We start from the raw sequence: 5,955 nt of genomic DNA, 5'->3' as shown, positions 1-5,955 counted from the left end.
AACCATGATGAATGGAGAATACAAGTAAACCAGAGTTTAATCAGATTGAAAGTGGAATCAAAGAGGACAGAGAGACTTCAGGTTGTATGTGTATTCCCATAATGGACCTCAGCTTTCTAGAATCCAGGTTTAACCTCTGAATTTATTCCTGTTATACAGCTCCTAAGGGCACGAAGCCACTGCTTTCTCTTAGTTTCAGCCGTAAACCAGAGCCTACGTTGCCTGCTTGTACTCCCTTCTCTGGGAGTAAGGCCCTTTAATTCTTAAAACACTTATTTCTGCGTAGACATCTGTACTGTTATACAGCAAGCTAACTATGTTGTTAATGAGTGTCTGTAAGATTATGCCCCCCTTGCAGAAGGTCCAGGTATTCAAGTGGAGACAGGAATGGAAGGAAGTAGAAGTAATGATAATGATAATGATAGTAATAATTTTGTTATTTATAACCCACCCATATGGCTGTGTTCCCCAGTCACTAAAACACAGTAAAATATATTATTTCTTTTCTTGTTATCTGCTTTCAATCCCCCTAGTGCAGGGATGGGAAGCCTATTGCCCTCCAGATATTGCTAGACTACAGCCCTCATCATTGCTGACCATTTTCGATACTGACTGGGGTTGGTGGGTTTTGGAATCCCTCAACATCTGGAGTGCCACACATCCCCAACCCCTGCCCTAGCCGAAGTGAAGCACAATACATATTTAAAAAATAAAATGCATAAGTTTGCAGATGAAGCCAGAGACATCAGCATCACTGAATGTATTTGGACACATTTAAAATTCACCAAAAAGCAGGAAAGTCAGACTCAGCAACTTTGTGAATCTTGACCCCCTCACCTGGGTGTGGATGAACTGTGGGGTCTGAGAGATTTCAAGAATCCCCTTTCTCCCTACGGTACCAGCTGACATAGGCTGACAGAATTAGGAGAGAGTTTACATAAGCCACTATAAAAGGAGTTGTACAGGAGGGCATGGGGCACCAACTCAACCTCTCCAGAGTCATCAAGTTGGCTTGCATTGACACAAATCCCTTGGAGGTCATGATGGTCACCAACAGTGGAATTTTGTTACTAGTTTCTTTTATTGGCCTGTTTATCTCATATGGATTCATTCTCTACACAATCTGCTCCCATGGTCCCTCTGAAGGGACCACCAAGGCTGCCTCCACATGCACCTCTCACCTCATTGTGGTCACCATGTATTTAGGCTCTGTTTGTTTAATTACCTGCCTCCATCAGCCCAGTTCATGATCGATAAAGTGTTCTCTGTCTTCCATATCTGTGTCACCCCCTTGCAAAACCCAGTCATTTATGCTTTGAAGAAGAAGGAGGTAAAGGCTGCAATCAGAAGCCTTTCAACAAGGCTTTCTGGGCAGGTTTACTCTCAGGGCCATCCCCACCATTAGACAGCATGAGGCAGCCACCTCTAGCAGCTGTTTTTGGCTGTCTCAGAATGGTCAGTTATTTAATTCACTGTTTCAATGCATTTATACATGGTGGAAAAAGGAATAAGGAGAAGTGAATAAGGAGAGATTTCCCCCTCTTCTGATTGTATAACCCAGGCTCATTCAATGAAGCTGAAAAGAAAGTAATTCTTTATATTGCACACTTTGGAACAATAGACTTTGCTTGGGCAAACTTCAGGAAAGACAGGCACAGATTGTCCTAGAATTTTCAGGGTTTGAGCGGTGGGTGGAAAGGCTGCGACAGTCTATTTCACCACCATGTTCCCTGCAGAAACTTCTGCCTAGCAGCTGGTTTGGGTGAGAATTTGATTCAGCTGGTTTCAGGGTGCTCCTATGCAAGCAGCACCCATCAGGATTCAATTCCTGTTCTCAGCTGAGAGTGGGGGAAGGGGACACATCATCTCCTTTTTTAATACATGAAATAAGACAAAAAATATAAATTAAACTTTGATTGCTGTGCACAGATTGCATTTTTAGTATAGATGTGTGTGTTATGCTATAATAACATGTTCCCTTTATTCAAAAACAATTGCCTCTCCATATCCAGGGAGAGTTTTCTGTCTAAACAGCCACAGGTTCTCTTTACCTACAGTTGCCAGTTTGTTACAGCAGGGATATTTAATTATTAATCACCCATCATTCACCCTATTAAAAACAGTTTAAAACAACATTAGACAATCAGGTTTCTAGGTCCTAGGCTGTACAGAGCTTTAGGCAGCAGTGGCTGGTGAAGTCATTTGGGTAAAGGGGGCAGAAAATTGCACAAATATGAGGGCTTTGCGCAGTTCCATCACCCTCAACCTGGGGTGACCAACCAGGCAGGACTCAAGGTAATTTTGGGTGCAGGTAGAGCTAATGGGGTACCCAGAATACATCGCTCATTCGGTCCTTGGTGAGTTCACCCAACGCTTGAAGACTGGGATTGCACCTGTGGCGATCACACAGGGCCCCCGGACGTTTCACGGTCTATTGACCCTGTGCCGCCACTGTGGTTGCTTTCTTCGCTGCCACCACCCTGCTTCTCACGGGGACACACGGAGTCCCGACAGTTGTTAATGTAAACAAATAATCAAGTTTATTTTTAAGTGCAGGAATAAGCGTATGGTGTCGGTTTATTTTTCTCTTGTCAGTTTCTTAAATCTTAGTTCCTACAACTTCAAACTGAATTATTCCCAACTATCTATCTAACGGGAGACGCGGGTGGCACTGTGGGTAAAACCTCAGCGCCTAGGACTTGCCGATTGCATGGTCGGCGGTTCGAATCCCCGCGGCGAGGTGCGCTCCCGTCGTTCGGTCCCAGCGGCTGCCAACCTAGCAGTTCGAAAGCACCTCCGGGTGCAAGTAGATAAATAGGGACCGCTTACTAGCGGGAAGGTAAACTGCGTTCCGTGTGCTGCGCTGGCTCGCCAAATGCAGCTTGTCACGCTGGCCATGTGACCCGGAAGTGTCTGCGGACAGCGCTGGCTCCCGGCCTATAGAGTGAGATGAGCGCACAACCCTAGAGTCTGTCAAGACTGGCCCGTACGGGCAGGGGTACCTTTACCTTTACCTTTACCTATCTATCTAACTCCCTAACAATTCCTCTCACTCCCTCACAATACAACTCAACCAACCCACTGCGTATTCCACCCTCTTTCTTCTCCAACCCCCAAGCCTCAACTGCCAACTGACAAACCTCAACTGCCTTTCAAAACCTCCCACTCTATCTTTTACTCCCCCCTTGCATTCTCACTGGCCAATCACATCACACCCATTTTAACCCTTTCCTTGACCCATCCTAGGAGGCAAACGCCACAACACCCAATGACTTAACCACCAAAAGTTTTGAAGTTTTGCTACTAGGAAGGCAAAACCTATGGCCAATTTGTCTACAGGCAAATTCCTCCCCAGCTCTGAATATGGCAACCGTAAGCAACCATAGTAAGGTCAGCAGGTAGAAGAAAAATAAAGTGGTTAAACGGAATGACGCTTAGGGAGAAAAGCTATGTTACATAATGACCTGAAAAGGAAAATACATTTTACAAGCACGATAATTAATTGACCTGAATTGTGAATGGAAGTAAAAAGGGAGGGTGGGAGGGTGTCACTCTTCACCCAGCCATGCTGCGAGAGCCTCCTGCAAGCGTCCTTTTAAGCCTCACTGTCAGGCTAGACGAGACAGCAGCCAATAGCCACAGCCAGCAAGGCACTGCCCTCCAGGAGGCACCAGTGAGTGGTCCATTTATGGTGCCTTTTGGGTTGGAAAGACCCCTCCCCTTAAAGATCCAACAGCCAAGAATAATTCCTCTCCAAAGGCCAGCATATGTGTGTGCCTAGGACATCGGGGAAGGAGGCTGAGAGTGAGGTTACGAAACTCTCACCCCGTGGGAAAGTGGTGAGCAGCCATTATACTCATGCCACATGGTTGATGTGGATCCAGGTCCACTCAACCAAATTCCAAGATGCTGAAAACACCATAATACATTTTGAAGTCTCCATTTTTTACAAGGTCTTCTATTATGAACTTCAAACTTCAAAATTCACCAATTCACCACTGGTCCTTTATTATCTACTGAAAGGGAATTAAACACAACAGTTCTGAATCTGTCACAAACACATTTTCTTCTGCAATTCCACAGGGGTTCACAAGCATTGAATGAATAACTATATTCCAGCTTGGTTATTAACAGGGCTATAATTAAATCTGCTGCTTCTCAAAGAAAAAACCTGTGGACTTTAAGTGGCTACTTGCAAAAGTAACATAAAAGATACCCAAATTAACCAGAATGATTTAAATAGGGTCTGGGATCCACAAGTCTGTTCTTACATACTCACAGATTGTATCATCTCAGGAGGCGTTACTACCATTCAAATGATACAATTTTAAACTGGAGAAGCTAATTATAATATTGCTTGAGAAATCATGGGTTCCATATAGAACAAACAGTTGGTTTTTTTAGTGAGAATGTTTGTTTTAGTGTTCTTGCTGCTGGAACTGATTTCTTATAATGTATGTCAGGCTCACATAGCAAAATGTAGGCTCCAAGGTCCACCCGATCCACTTCACACGTATCTTCAGCCAGGAGATTTTATCATTGGTGGCATTGTTTTCCATGGTGGCTTCATATCGTCTGCAGCAACATTCACTGAGGAACCCCCACCAGCGCTGCCTGAAGAGCTTGTGTAAGAACTAAGCCACTCATTTATTACATCCGTGGAATGATCAAACCTAGAGTTGCAGCCTCAAAATAATGACTAAGGCTGCAAACTTCTGCCCATTTACCTAGGAATAACAACTTTGCAAATCAGTGGGACATAGGCTGATGTAAAAATTCATAAGAATGTCTTGTGAATTAAGAGAATATTGAAGAAGCTCCCATTTCTCAATAGGAAAAATAAATATTGATTTATTTGATCAGCTAATTTCAATAGGCCTTATCTGAACTAGAGTGTTAGTAAGAACGCATTTTTGAAAAACCTGTTCTGAAGCTGAATATCTTTATGCTTTCATTTTCTGAACTTAAGACTAAGCTTTGTTTCATCACTGAAAGGTACTTATTATGAAGTATAGAATTTAGTGAATTCCAACGACCATCACTGACTCATGAAAATGAAGTCATTGCAGAGAGAGACCAGAGAGACCAGAGACTTTGTAAGTGTCAGAAAAAGACCTCAGACATGTAAGGGAAGTCGTCCCATGGGTCCCACATTAGCAACTCCTGCTCTAGATACACCTTAAAATATTGGAAAACTGGGACAAAAATGACACAAGAATTCCAATAGGGAGAAATGCACAAATCTAAGATGAGGAACTCTTGGCTTGCCAGTAGTACATGTGGAAAGGTTCAAGGGATCTGCATCAACAGAGGTATAGTGTCCTGATGAAAGGAAGTAATAGTACTGCTCTATTCTGCCTTGGTCACCTGGAATCCTGTGTCCAGTTCTGATCACTACAATTTAAGATGGTCTAGAAACCAAGTCAAGTCTTATGAGGAACAGATAAGGGAGTTTGGTATGTTTAGCTATGATGAGAATGAGGGGAGGAATGATAGCCATTTTCAAATATCTCAAGGGCTGTCACCAGGAAGATGGAGCACGCTTGTTTCTCTTGCTTCGGAGGTTATGACTCAAATTGGCTTCTTCAAGTTACAAGAGAGGAGATTTCAAGTAAACATCAGGAAGAATTTTTCATTGATAAGAGCTGTTGAATAGTAGAATGGACTGTGAGTTAATCCAAATGAACACAATATAATTAATTGCTGTGTTGTTATGTAAAAGGATAGATCTGCTGAAGTTCCTGCTGATACTGTTTGCAACTCTCATTCTAGGGTGGTGCCTAAGATTTACCAGCACATCCTAGCCTTGGCATTTGCAGTCAAGGAGATCAATGAAGACCCTCACATCCTACCCAATATCACCTTGGGCTTCCACTTATATGACAGCTATAACAATGCAAGGAGCACATATCTTGCCACACTGCTGCTTCTATCCATAGTGAAGAAATTTGTCCC

Source organism: Podarcis muralis, chromosome 13 (assembly GCF_964188315.1).
Source record: "Podarcis muralis chromosome 13, rPodMur119.hap1.1, whole genome shotgun sequence".
In the NCBI taxonomy this organism is placed as follows: domain Eukaryota; kingdom Metazoa; phylum Chordata; class Lepidosauria; order Squamata; family Lacertidae; genus Podarcis; species Podarcis muralis.
The sequence above is the reverse complement of the archived record's forward strand: the minus strand, read 5'-3'. Positions refer to the sequence as shown.